General features: G+C 48.9%; 1 long non-coding RNA gene across 3 annotated transcripts in view; it reads left to right on the forward strand.

Annotated features, from left to right (window-relative positions):
• The first annotated feature begins 12,135 nt into the window (after positions 1-12,135).
• LOC114485077 (uncharacterized) overlaps positions 12,136-13,345 on the forward strand; it is a 36,807-nt gene continuing 35,597 nt past the window's right edge. For all 3 annotated transcript variants that reach the window (XR_003678543.2, XR_003678542.2, XR_003678544.2), the window contains exon 1: positions 12,136-12,294. This is a non-coding gene — a long non-coding RNA (uncharacterized lncRNA). The remainder of the gene's footprint in view (positions 12,295-13,345) is intronic.

Below are 13,345 nucleotides of genomic sequence, written 5' to 3' on the forward strand. Positions count from 1 at the left end.
TGAACCCAAAGACAGAGCCAGGCCATGAATATGGCGGCATGAAGAACTGGTAAATTGGAAGGTGCTGACCTGGGGAAGCAAAGATGAAGCAGCTTGCTTTGCTCAAAGTGGTTCCCATGCTTCACTCTGCATTGAAATCACCTGAGATTTTTAAAATTGACTGAAGCCTGGCTCCCACCCCCAGTTATGACTTAATTGGCACTCTGGGAGTTTTAAAAAGCTCCCCAGGTGATTCTAATGTTCAGCAAAATTTGGGAAACACTGGCTTAAAGGGTCATAAATTGGTTTGCAAGTAACACAAAACCTAACTCAAACTATCTTAAGCAAAAAAAGAAAAGGAGGGGCACGTGGCTGAATGTATTGGCTTACATTTAAAAAAGGGACAGGGCTTCTCTGGTGGTGCAGTGGTTGAGAGTCTTCCTGCCGAGGCAGGGGACACGGATTCGTGCCCCGGTCCGGGAGGATCCCACATGCCGCTGAGCCGCTAAGCCCGTGAGCCATGGCCGCTGAGCCTGCGCGTCTGGAGCCTGTGCTCCGCAACGGGAGAGGCCACAACAATGTGAGGCCCGCGTACCGCAAAAAAATAAAAAATAAATAAATATCTAAATACGTAATATGGTATCATTAACTATAGTCACCATGCTGTACATTACTTCTCCATGACTCATTTATGTTACAACTGGAAGTTTGTACCTTTTCTCTTTGCCCCTTTTTTATTCTTTTTTAAAATTTATTTATTTATTTTTTAAATTTTTTATTTTTTTTGCGGTACGCGGGCCTCTCACCGTTGCGGCCTCTCCCGTTGCGGAGCACAGGCTCCGGACGCACAGGCTCAGCGGCCATGGCTCACGGGCCTAGCCTCTCGGCGGCATGTGGGGTCTTCCCGGACCAGGGCACGAACCCGTGTCCCCTGCATCGGCAGGCGGACTCTCAACTACTGCGCCACCAGGGAAGCCCAAGAGATTAGATCTTAAAAGTCCTTATCACAAGAAAAAAAAATTTTTTGTAACTATATATGGTGACAAATGTTAACTAGGGCATCATTTCACAATAGATAAATATCTGATCACTATGTTGTACACCCGAAACTAAAATAATGTTATATGTCAATTATACCTCAATTTTTAAAAAAAGGAGAGAGAGAGACAAAGGGTATATGGTTTTGAGGGTTTGATCCAAGCCTCAAAAGATGTCACCAGAGTGAGGTTTTCCTCTTTCCCCAGTGATGGCTGTATTCACAGGCTCCCCTTGGTTGCAAGCTGTAGCAGTTCTGGTCTCTGTACCTTGTTTCTTCATGTCTATTGCAAAGAAGAGGTCTGATTTCCTCTTAGCTCAAATAAAGCCCAGAATTGCATTTCATTGACGGACTGGGGCTTGAACCAATTACTGGGGCCGGAGAGGTGGAGACTGCTGATTGGCTCAGGCTGGGTCATGTGTCCCATCTCTGGGGCCAGAAATTAGAGGCAGCTTCACCTAGAAGCCCATGGTGGAGAGTGGAGGATTTGAGGCACGTCCTGGCATGTTCTGGGAGCTGAGGGTCAGGAGGTAGTCAGGGCCAGATAGGATGTGGGTGTATTTTCTAAGGAGACAGAGATGTTTACAGAGGAGAACGAAATGATCACTTTTGTATTTTAAGACTAAAACTTCCCTGGTGGTCCGGTGGTTAAGACTCTGCCCTTCCAATGCAGGGGGCACAGGTTCGATCCCTGGTAAGGGAAGTTCCACATGCTGCGTGGTGCGGCCACAAAAAAAAAAAAAAAAAAAAAAAGACTACAACTCTGACAGTTATGGAAAGGATGTATGTGACTAAACAGGTTATTGTAGTTGTTGAGAGAAGAGAGGTTGGGGACCTGAACTAAGTGGCCATAAGCATGGATAGGAGGGAGGGGACTCAAGAGATGTCTCTGAACTACATTAACAGAATTTGTTATCCAGTTGGAAAAAAAATTTAGAAAAAGAGAAATCGCAGATGACTGAAAATTCTAGTTTGAGAAATTGGGTTGTTGGAATACCATTAGTGAAGTTAGGAATATAGATCATTAAGTGGGTTTTCGACAATTTTTGGACGTGTTGAATTTGAGATGTGTCGAGGAAGCAGGGGCAATGGATGCGATCGCCCAAGGAGAGAGACGGAGGCAGAAGAATGGGAAGAACACTTGCCAGCACGGGGGTGGGGGGGCCAGAGAGAGGGACGGGGGTGTTTTAGGAACAAAGGAAAGAGGATTTGAAGAAGGATGCTAATCCACAGCATCATGTGGTACCACAATATCGGTATTAAGGAGGGTGAAGGCTGGAAATAGAACACGGATTTGACAACCAGGAGGCCCTGGTCACCCAACAAGAGCCTGGGTACAGGGTGTAGGGTGAGGGAGCCTGGAGGATGCAGACAGACCAAGCATGGATGGGTCACTCTTCAAGTCTGATGATGAGACTGTGAGAGCCGTGGCTAAAGGAGCTGTGTCAAATCATTTTCATGTTTGTTTTTTAGTTTTCTGTTTTTATTAGTTTTGTTTCCTGTTTCTAAGTTTGATTTGGTCTGTTTGATGAGAGAGGTGTGACCAAGCTGCCAGGAAAAAAATTAAAAGAGAGAGAAAGGCTGAAGAGAAAGTGATTTTCCATAGAGACTGAAAGCAGATAAGTGGTTACCAGGGGCTAGAGAGAGGGACAGGGAGAGGGATGGCTTAATGGGTGTGAGGTTTCCTTTGGAGGTGATAAAAATGCTCTGGCACTGGATAGTGGTGATAGTTGTACAACATTGTAAATTTACTAAATCCACTGAGTTTTACACTTTGAAATGGTTGAAATGGTGAATTTTTTGTTATGTGTATTTTAAATGTCCCATTCCCCAGACACACACAGACATACACACGCACACACACATAGTGATTTTATATACCTTGCTTGGTGGGTTTTATGTGGATCATTTCATTTAATCCTAACAACAAAAATTAATACAAACACAATTAATACAACTTTGTAACTACTTGATTATTCCCATTTTACACAAGAGAAAACTGAGGTTCAGAGAGATTGATTATTTTATCCAAGATCACACAACTAGATTAGAGACTCCAATCCAAGCTGATTTAACTACAAAGCCCAAACTCTTAAACCCTCTCTCATACTGCCTCTATAGCTACACGATTTCATAGGTGTATATATTGATAATATGAATGGATCCATATTCAAGGTGTTGAAGATCCAAATCTCTGAGTGATAAGATTATATAGTTTAAATTATTCTTTTTGATTGGGCACACTTTTTGTTTAAAGAAAGATAAAGACTCTTTTTATTTTATTTTTTTTTCCCTTTCATCACTTTAAATATATCTTACCACTCCCTTCTGGCCTTCAGCGTTTCTGCTGAAAAATCAGCTGATAACCTTATGGGAATTCCCTCATCAAGGGTTGTTAGGTGTACTTAACAGGAAGAATAGGGGGAAAATTCACCCACTCCATCTTCCCAGAAAAAGCCTATTTTTAATAGAAGGAAGAAAAAGATTCTAGAGATACAGCATTTCTCTGAAGGAGACATTAAGGAAACAACTAGAGAGGATGTAAAACTTCACAGGAACACAGGTGAGTCTATTTGCAGAATGTGAAAGGAGCATGAACCAAGGCAATAAGGAAGAAGGGGGTGACCCAGGGCACAGTCTACAAGGGAGTGACTCATTTGTGGGTGGAAAGGAAGAGAGGGAACAGCAGGCATGAAGCCCTGAGGCCAGGAGGGGGAGGGTCCGGATCCGATCGGGCCTTGTTTCATGGCACCTCTTTCCCAGGCCTCCGTCTCCCCCGACTCCCAGGTCCTGCTTCTCCTACTTTGCCCTGAGTGAACCACGCATCATATATTTGCTTTGCTCCTTGCTGTCCGCGGGGCAGCCACAGCCTTGTTCTGAGATGCTTTCCTCAGTCCTCAGGGGAATAGAAAACCTCGAGGGCTGGCCTCCCAGGCATTCTTAGAAGGCCACTGCGGCCATGCCTTGCCTTCCTGCTTTGTCCTGGGATCCTGTGACTCGGGCACAAACCCAGAGCAGTCCTCACTCAATCACTTCTTTGATTTTCACCCAGTTAGACTGTCAGGGCTTGTTGGCCAGTGGGAGGGTGCTGAGTGGTGAGATGCACAAAGAAACAACGATTGCGTTTCTTTGAGCCAAAAGTCAAATTTCTTTTCTGACATGCCTACGCAGAGAGCGATCAGACCCCTTCAGATGAGACCAGTTTGCCTAACGAACAACTTGCCCGATGACCAGCAGGTCTACAACTTATGCCCTCTTGACATTGTTTTTACATCTTTGGGGCTGCACCCATCCCTTTTTGTTTTCGCCATGTGTTTGGCATGTTAAACGTTTTAAACTAGCATGTCTAAGAGTCTTTCCTATTTCTTTTTTTTTTTTTGGCCTCACGGCATGGCTTGTGGGATCTTTGTTCCCCAACCAGGGACTGAATCCGGGCCACCCCAGTGAAAGTGCCAAGTCCTAACCACTGGACTGCCAGAGAATTCCCTTCCTTTTTCTAATAAGAATATATCACATTTGCAGTAATTTTATAATTAATGAGATACGTGCTTCCGATACGTTTCAGAGTGACAAAGTGATCAGAGCTTAGGCTCAGGAGCTGGACAGACCGGAGTTTAAATCCTAGTTCTGCCAGATACTAGGACACGGTATTTAACCTTCTTGATCTTTGGTTTCTCCAAGTGTGATGGTTAATTTTATGTGTCAACTTGACAGGTCACGGGGTACTCAGATATTTGGTTAAATATTATTTCTAGGTGGGTCTGTGAGTGTGTTTTTGGATGAGATCAGTATTTGAATCCGTAGACCGAGTGAAGCAGATGGACTTTCCCAATGTGGGTGGGCATCATCCAGTCCTTTGAAGGCCTGGATGGAACAAAAAGGCGGAAGAAGGGAGAAATCACTCTCTTAGCCTGACTGTTGAGCTGGAATGTTGGTCTTCTGACCTTGGACTGGGACTCACACCATTGGCTCCCCTGGTTATCAGGCCTTCAGACTTGGTAGGAAACTACACCACCTGGCTTTCCTGGGTCTCCAGCTTGCTGACAGCGGATCATGGACTTCTCAGCCTCCATAATCTAAAGGGCGAATGTCTCACGATAAATCTATCTATATCTTTATCTATATCTAATCTCTTATTGGTTCTGCTTCTCTGGAGAACCCTGACGAATACACCCAGTATAAAATTGGGTTAAAAATCTCAGTCCCTAATCCTAAGAAGTAATCCTGTATGTATGATGTGAAGCTATATAAGGTAATTATAGGCCCACTGTAGGCCCATGAGACGTGGCGGTTTTATTTACCTATTGTATCAGTTAGGGTTTGATCAGGGAAGCAGGGTCATACTGTGATATGGAATAATGGATGATTATAAGGAGTAGAGCTCACACAGTTGTGGCGGCTGGTGAAGAGGTCTGGGAAGGCTGATGCCTTGGTGCCTGCTTGGGGCCTGAAGTTGTGTTGGTCAGCGGGGTTGGCAGGTGAGAAGAAAACGCAGATGTGAAGCAGGAGAAATCAAGAGCAAATGGAACACAGACAACCCTTGAGAGGAAGCCGGAATTCGTGTCTATTTCTCACCACCTCCTCCTCTGACTACCCGATGACCCCAAGAGGGCTCTGGGAAACCCAGTTCTAGCTTTGTAAGTTGCTAAAGTATAAAACCACCACACTTACAAATAGGAGGGAAAATGACTAACATTTAGTCAGAGCCGGTAATACACCTTCATGTATGTCGTCACCTCATTTGATCTATACTCTGTTCTTACCAAATAACACTTATTACCTCCATCACCTGGATTGTTCAAAGTCACACTGGTAGGCAGAGCAGAGCTTGGAACCCAGGTCGTTGGAGCCGGAGCACTTTCCACCAGAATTTGACATGTGAAGCTGGATTGGGCCTTTCTCCTTGGGGGTTCCAGCTCCACTGCAGTAATCCTGAGTGCCCCTGAAGATCCCACTCATCTGACAAGGGGAAGAATCACCCCTCTGAACCAATCAGAGGTTGGGCCGCACTGGGTAATCTCTGGTCATCTAAACTACATCTAGGAGAAAGATTTGAATAGAAGAGTGATTGTGCAGGAATTTAGTTTTAATTAAAATGTATTTATCCGCTACAAAATTCAAGAAAAGCTTCATGGGAGGTGGTATGTGGGGAGTGGATGATACAACAGGAGGTCAGGGTGATGTACTTTCCGAGAGGTAAAAAGCACAAATTCCTTCTGAGCATTCATATGGGCCCAAGTCTATGGCTGTGGTCCAGACCCATGGGAGAAACAGTGGGTGGGTGGTACGAACACCTTGTTTGTATGTTGCTTTTAAATAGCTTCCTCTTTTAGTCCTTCAAAAAACATTTACTGACACCTCCCATGTGCTGGGTGCTGTTTAAGCAACACACGTGGAGTGTACAGCATTGAATACCACACTGTTGCTCATCTCGAGGAGTTTAAGGTTGGGGCTCAGATGAGCTGACCCTACTGTCTTAGGATGGGCTCCCCCAGAAGCGGACCCTGAGAAGGGAATGTGAGTACAAGTAGTTTATTTGGGAAGTAATCCTGGGAAGCACCAGTAAAGAACTGAGGAAGTGATGGTAGGGAAGCAATAGAGGACATGTTAACAAGCAATTACCTGGGCTCAGTCCTGCTGGAGATCTCGGGGACAGAGACAGAGATAGAGCACACACCTCCAAGACATCCCACCTGAGGGCGAGACATGTGGGGTATGTATCCGCCAACTCTTGCTCACTCTTGTTTGAAGGTTGCTCCAGTGGTGTTAAATCTCATACTTTGGACTGCCCTCTGCATTGGCTAAGCTTACTGCAGAAGCCAGAAGAAACCCACAGGTATGGAGTCACAGGTGCTTGCCATAGAAAGCCACTGGTGTATACGGAAAACAGAAGCATCTGCTATACCCACCCAACATATAAAAATCTATCCCTTCTTCTCCCTTCCTAACCATACTCAGTTTTCATTCAGGTGTCCACCTCTGTCCCATGCAGCCTGTGTGTCTCAGGGGAAGCTGAGCCCACCCCAGGTCCAGTCAGGGGCCCTGACTGGCATGGCCAATCAGCACATTCCAGACCTCTGGCTATGGCACGGGTTCAAGTGAGCATGTGACCCAATCCAATCAGAGTGGATCTCAGGACTCCTGCTTGGAATGCTGGGTCAGAAATGTTCTTTTTTGGATAAGGTAGCTTCTGGCACTGAGAGCTGTTTTGGCACTGGCTACGGTAAGGAAAACCAGCCTGAAGACAAAACCAACACAGAGGAGGGTGGAGTCAAGAGAATTGCAGAGAATAGCTGGAGCTTTTCTTCTTCCGTCAGAGGAGTCTCTTTCCTATTGTAGTCAGATCTCCTCCACTGCATGTGGGACTACTGGTAGCCCTGACTTCCAGGGACAGAGAGCTTCTCTCATGCTACCTATACACTGGTCCTGAAGAAGAAATCTGCTTGGACCATATACATGTCTGTTGGACCAGTCACCCCTGCGGCTATGTGGTTGGCTGGGCCTGGGTGCTGTGTCCAGTCTTGTAGCCAGGAGTAGGGAGTCAGCCAGTTAGATTCACCCTGTCATATGCCAGCTCCTGGGAGACTCTGGGCAAGTGACTTCACTTCTCCAAGATTCCATTTTTTCATCTCTAAGGTGTGGATGACAATTATCCACCTTAAAATGTGGCTGAGAGATACACACACAAGTGTAGTGCTGGGAGTGGCCATGTCCCTGATCTGGAGTTGCTCATAATGGTGCCTCTTAGAGACTCTAGTTCTCTACCCCCTTCTTGATACTAGACACCAAATTATTTTAATCAAAACTCATGTATATTATTTACTATGTATATGTGTTCGAAGCACACATCTCTCTTTGCTATTACTATTCCCCATTACAGGTGAGGAACCTGCTGTACAGAGAGGTTAAGTATTGCCCAAGGTCACCCAGTTAATAAGTGGCAGAGCTGGAATTCAAACTCAGGCGTATTGACTTCAGAGTTTGTGCTCCTAACTGCTCGGCTATGATGCCTCTTAGAATAACTGCATTGTATATATTTGTGGGGTGGATATATGTTGGATCGATAGACAGTTGGACCTGAGTGAGTCCCCTCCATGGGCTAGAACAGAAAAGAGTGTCCCCGTCCTTGCCCCTACCCTGTGGAGGTTTGGGGCGCTTCATTCAATAACAGCAGTGTGTCCTAGAATGGGCTTTAGGTTTGCATGAACAAGAGTCTGCCTGGGCATCAGGTATGGCCCAGCCTGCCATGACGGTGTAGTGGGTTTGGTGGTATTGGTTAGACTTCTGAGTCTCTAGAGACCAGAATTGTGCCCTCAGATTTCACAGCTGGCTTTGAGTACGTGTGTATGTACCTCTGCCTCTCCCCAGACTGTTTGGAGCCGGGGCCAGACTACTTTCATGACCCTGTGTCTCTTCCCCTCTCCTCCGCACACCCACTCTCTATTTGCTCTGGTTGCTACATCACCTCCTGCCTGTGGCCTCATCTCTCCAGCACTGACCTTCCCATCATTGCAGCCAAATACACATATTGCCCAAAGTGCTGCAGTGGCTCTGAGGGCATTATTGATTTTGACATGTGCCAGTTTTTCTCCAAACTGTCTCTGGAAAGTACACTGAATGTGTGGTAGGCTTGATGAGTTCCTAGAGACCTTGAAAACTTTTACATGTCTTATCCATGAAAAATAGTGCATTTTGAGGCCTATCGGGATGATAGGGGCTGGAACAAGGCCCCAGTAACCCTGCTTCTCGCACACTCACGAGCTTGTTTGAGGGAGGTAGAAATGTTTCCACTTCCTTAGAAAACCCTTCTCCAAAGATAGCTCCCAAGGTGGACTGGGGCCAATCAGCCTTTTCTCATCATCTAACGAGGTCACCAGACTGTATAGATATTGGCCTTCCTCTTCCTTCTGAAAGACCGAAGCCCTTTGATAGCGGCTTGGGGAGAAAGCTGGTGAGACCACACTCACTGTTTTACCCCTTCCTGGAACATATGCATGTGAGGAAGGGGTCCGAGGGCACAGATCCTTTTTCATTTGGAGGAGGAGGCACAGGTGGTCACTCCTTCCCCTGTCACTCCAACACTGTGAGGCCCACTTGGACTTCTCTGCAGGAAATCTCTGCGTTGGGAATCCACTTAGTTCAACTCTGACCTTTCTTCAAGCCAACTGCTCGGCTAGAAATAAAAAGAAGCCAGGCCTGACACACCACCCCTCCAGCCCCTGCAGGATGCCATCAGGTTGGTAAACAATGATGATGGAGATCACCAGCTGGAGTTCTTTCCGGGGAGGCATGCGTGGTGCTGCTGAGACCCATTGCTTCCAGTCTGAGATGCAGATATTTTTAGGGATGAATCTGGGCCTTCCTTCTCTCCCTCCCTCTGATGCTAATGTGGCCATCTGCATCTCCCAGACAACCTTCACAAGCACACATTCGCCATCCCAGAAGAGTGGGCTGGGAAGAGATTGTTATTAAATATAGAATACTGAGCCATGGCGCAAGGAGGTTGCGTTTGCCTGGCATGCTCAGAGTGAAGCAGAGGCGTTGGAGACCTGGAACCCACTTCCATGCTCTGTGACTCTCGTGGTGCCTTCCCTTCCCCATTAATTTTTAAATTTCTTTAATCTGTTCAGTGAGGGGCTTAGATAATATTTCTTTTAAGTCCACTCTAACGTTGCACGATCTTTTCTTTGAAGATCTTAGTTGTATAAACTCCCAGACACAGTCACAGTCCGGCAGGATAGCGTATGGCTACTGCTTTGTCCAGAGAAGGGACAATTGTTATCTTCTGTCCCCATTCCTGTCCACCCCCCAGGGAGATGGCCAGCAAGGGTGGCTTGTATGTGGTGGCAAGGAACTCGGACCCCTGATTCAAGAGGTCTCAAGGCTTATCTCCCTTCCTGCAATCAGCCTCCATCAGCCCCCAGCTTGCCCTACAACCAAGGAAAATTCACTCTTCAGCCCTCAGACCCAAGATTCTTTTTCACCTGAGCCCCCCAAGTTAAAAAGGTTGGAAAGAGAGGAGGCAGAGGTCCCAGGAGCACATTGATAAATTTTAGTTTTTGAGCTAATAGAATGTCTATGCTGAGCAGTAGTATCTCACTTTGGTGGGCCCACAGTGTTCCTGAAGTAGTGTTAAATTTGTTTAATTTGGAGAACACATGCTATAGATAAGGTGATGGGAATGATAAAAAATGTAAGTGATAAAGAATACAGCTCCCATAGCACTGTGTACTTCTGATTATTTATCAGCTGAATAAGTTGTATGAATGCAAGAAACATATCTAGCTCACAGTAGCATCTGTGAGATGAATGAATGGTTCTGTCTCCATCTCCATCCCTAGCATGGGTGTCTCAGGCCCAGGCCAGAAGCAAGAGGTCTGTGTCCAGTGAGGATTTGGGCTGGGGGCAGAGGTAATGCTGTTTCCTCTATCAGTCACTTTGTAAATAAATAAGGCAGGGCCATGCTGACCTCATCTCCTGTCCCCAACAGTGCCCAGGCCTGACCTCAACAGAACGTTTGGATGGACTGGGGGCAGGTCAGGCCCCAGAGCAGTTCCTTCAGGGATAGGCCTGGCCTGTCCAGCACTCTAGAAGTACGGGCAGGATGGAAGAGGCCCCACTGCATAGTGGTTAGGCATGCAGATTCTGGAATCCAGAATCAATCTAGGCTCTGAAACTTATTAACCATGTGACGTTGATAAGCTATGTTACCTCTGAGTCTCAGTTTTCCCATCTGCAAAAGGGAATGATAATAAAAATGCATACCATGCAGAGCCACTGTCACCATACCATTCCATTCATTATCTCAGAATTAAATGAGATAATGTGCATAGAGGATACCTCATCAACTGGCATCACAGGCAGAGTTCCATCAGAGTGGAGAGCTGCCCCTCTGAGAATCAGTGCTGACTGAGTCTTGCAAACTGAACAGGAACGGCTTTTGCTGAAAGTTCATGTTCAGGAAGTCGACTGAACACTGAAGATGCTAAGAGAGCAACCAAGGAGGACAATCTCTGGGAAAACCCAAAAGGCCTCGCGTAGGATCACACGGTGAGTATGGAAAAAAAATAAGCCCCAGGTTTGATGTGGGCAAACTGCTCTATTTGTACTTGCCTGGCAAGGGAATGTAGTTTCTCCAGAGGGTGGTCTGATGCTGTGGAAATTCCAGCAGCCTGGAGCCACAATACTGTTTTCTCACTGCCCAAGCCTGCCTGTTCTCCTCCCCCTGGGTCAGCTCTGTTGCAAGAACATTTATATTGGGCCAAGCCCATGTTAGGCCCCTGGGCCCCAGAGGTGAGTAAGACACAGCTCCTGCCAGTGGGATCCCTGTTTCATGATCACTGCTACCAGAGCAGTCTGCCCAAGGTGTTTGCAGAATTTGCAGTTCACAAAGCGGCTTCACACCCCTCACACTGTTCGCACTGTGAACGTTGCTCTCTGGAGCTGTGGGCAACCAGTGAGGGTGGGCAGAGCAGAGATTAAGGTAGCCATTTGACAGCCAAGAAAAGAGGGTGCTTGGGTGATGTGACGAAGGTAACAGGTGGTCTGCACCACTGCCCCTCTTCCCACCAGTTTTATTCTAGGCAAGGCCAGTCCAGGTGAGGGGAAGGGACTATCTGCTAGCAGGGGTTTGCTGAAGCCCAGGGTGGTCAAGGAGCAAAGCAAGAAGGGAGGTCCACAGCCGGTAAGGGAAGTGCTATGCTGCTCCCCCAAGTCCAAAAGGGGACGCTGAGGCTTGCTTTCCAGCTGCCTAGGCCAAGGAGCGTGAAGCCCAGCCCTCGCCTCTCTACCTTGACATTTGGATACCAGCACCGGGGTTTTCATCTAGCAGCAACACCAAGCCTCGCCCCCATCGGACCTCTGCTGGTCTCAGACCTGCACTGGTCTGGCTAGGAGGGCAGGGATGCTCCCTACCCTCGGGCTGGGCTGCAGCCCACGTGCGCCCGCTGCAGCCGCGGTGACAGCTGGCCCCAAAGGGGAGGGGCGGGCGAGGAGCGTGGGTGGCTCCGCGCCGCGCTGCCATTGGCTATGGGCCTCAGGCTGGGGGCGGGGCTGCGCCCCCCGGTTGACCTGTCATTGGCCGCGCCGCCGATGGGGGTGGCTCCCCGTCCCCTTGGAGGCGCGGCGCAGAACCGCAGGCGCTCGCCCGGCTAAGCCTGCGCCGGGCCGCCTAGGTAGCTCCCAGCTCCGCAGGCGGCCTCCGGGTGCAGACCGCTGCGCACACGGCCCTAGGCAAAGACAAGGGCTCACCCGAGGCTCGGCGGCCGGCGCGGCTCTCGGTAAGACCGGGGGTTGGGTAAGGGGAGCGCGGGGCTCTGAGGAGGGCGGGCGGAGACCGTGGCGGCCGAGCCTGGACTCTGTGCCCTGGCCCGCGCCGGAGAGGGTCAGGTGCGCCGCAGCCTCTCCCGCCTCAGACCCACCCCACGGGGCGCGCAGCGAGCAGGTGGCACTGCCCAGGGAGGCCGCGGTACCCCTATCGCTCTCCAAATCCATTAGAAACCAATACCTCGAACTACCTCTTACTCCGCCCCCCAACACCCAAATTCTTCAATTCTAAGCCTAGAAAATACCCAAACGTCGACAAGGAGTGGGCGCGACGCGCCATCAGTACCGCCTGCCGCTGGGACAGAAGATCATCCCTAAACTTATCTTCCCATGATTTGGGCTTCTCGCCGGTCACGTTCTTTCCCGGCTTTTCACTCACTGGGCGCCCCCCGCCCCGCCCCCCCCTCCCGCCTACCAACCCCCGCCCGGTTCCCCTCCCTCCTTAACAACAGGAAGTTAAGTTGGGCCATATGTCGGTGGCCTGGCCGCCTGCGGGCGGGGACTGGGTCTGGGACGGTGGCGGTGGCCCGAGGGGACGTGGCGCTGTCCTTTCTGAGCCTCGCGCCTCTAGCAGCCTGCGCTCTCCCCAGACCCGGGAGCACCCCTGTCTGGGCGTCCCAGACTCCCGCCTTGCCTTTGCCGACTGGCCCTGGGTAGAAGCGCCGCTGACTTGGCTTCCAGGCCGGGGCAGGTGGGGTTAACTTTATCCTAGACCAGCCTCGCGGCAGAACTGGGAATGGCCTTTACTGGATGAGGAGGAGGCTGTTGAAACCAGAGTAAACGTGTGTCTCTTTCCATATTGCTTTATTCTAAAGCCTGGGTTCTTAAAGCCCAAAGAGCTTTTATCTGGAGGCGCATCGGGCCCTGCTGGGACCTTAAACAGTGTGGCGACCTCTTGCTGTTAGTCTTGCCCGCTCACTGCAGTCCTCAGTGGTTTCGGTGAAGGATGAAACCACTAACCAGCCCCCTTCTGGGCAGGCCCCGTGGGAAAAAAAGCCAGCCCCC

This window comes from Physeter macrocephalus, unplaced genomic scaffold (assembly GCF_002837175.3).
Source record: "Physeter macrocephalus isolate SW-GA unplaced genomic scaffold, ASM283717v5 random_476, whole genome shotgun sequence".
NCBI classification, from domain to species: Eukaryota; Metazoa; Chordata; class Mammalia; order Artiodactyla; family Physeteridae; genus Physeter; species Physeter macrocephalus.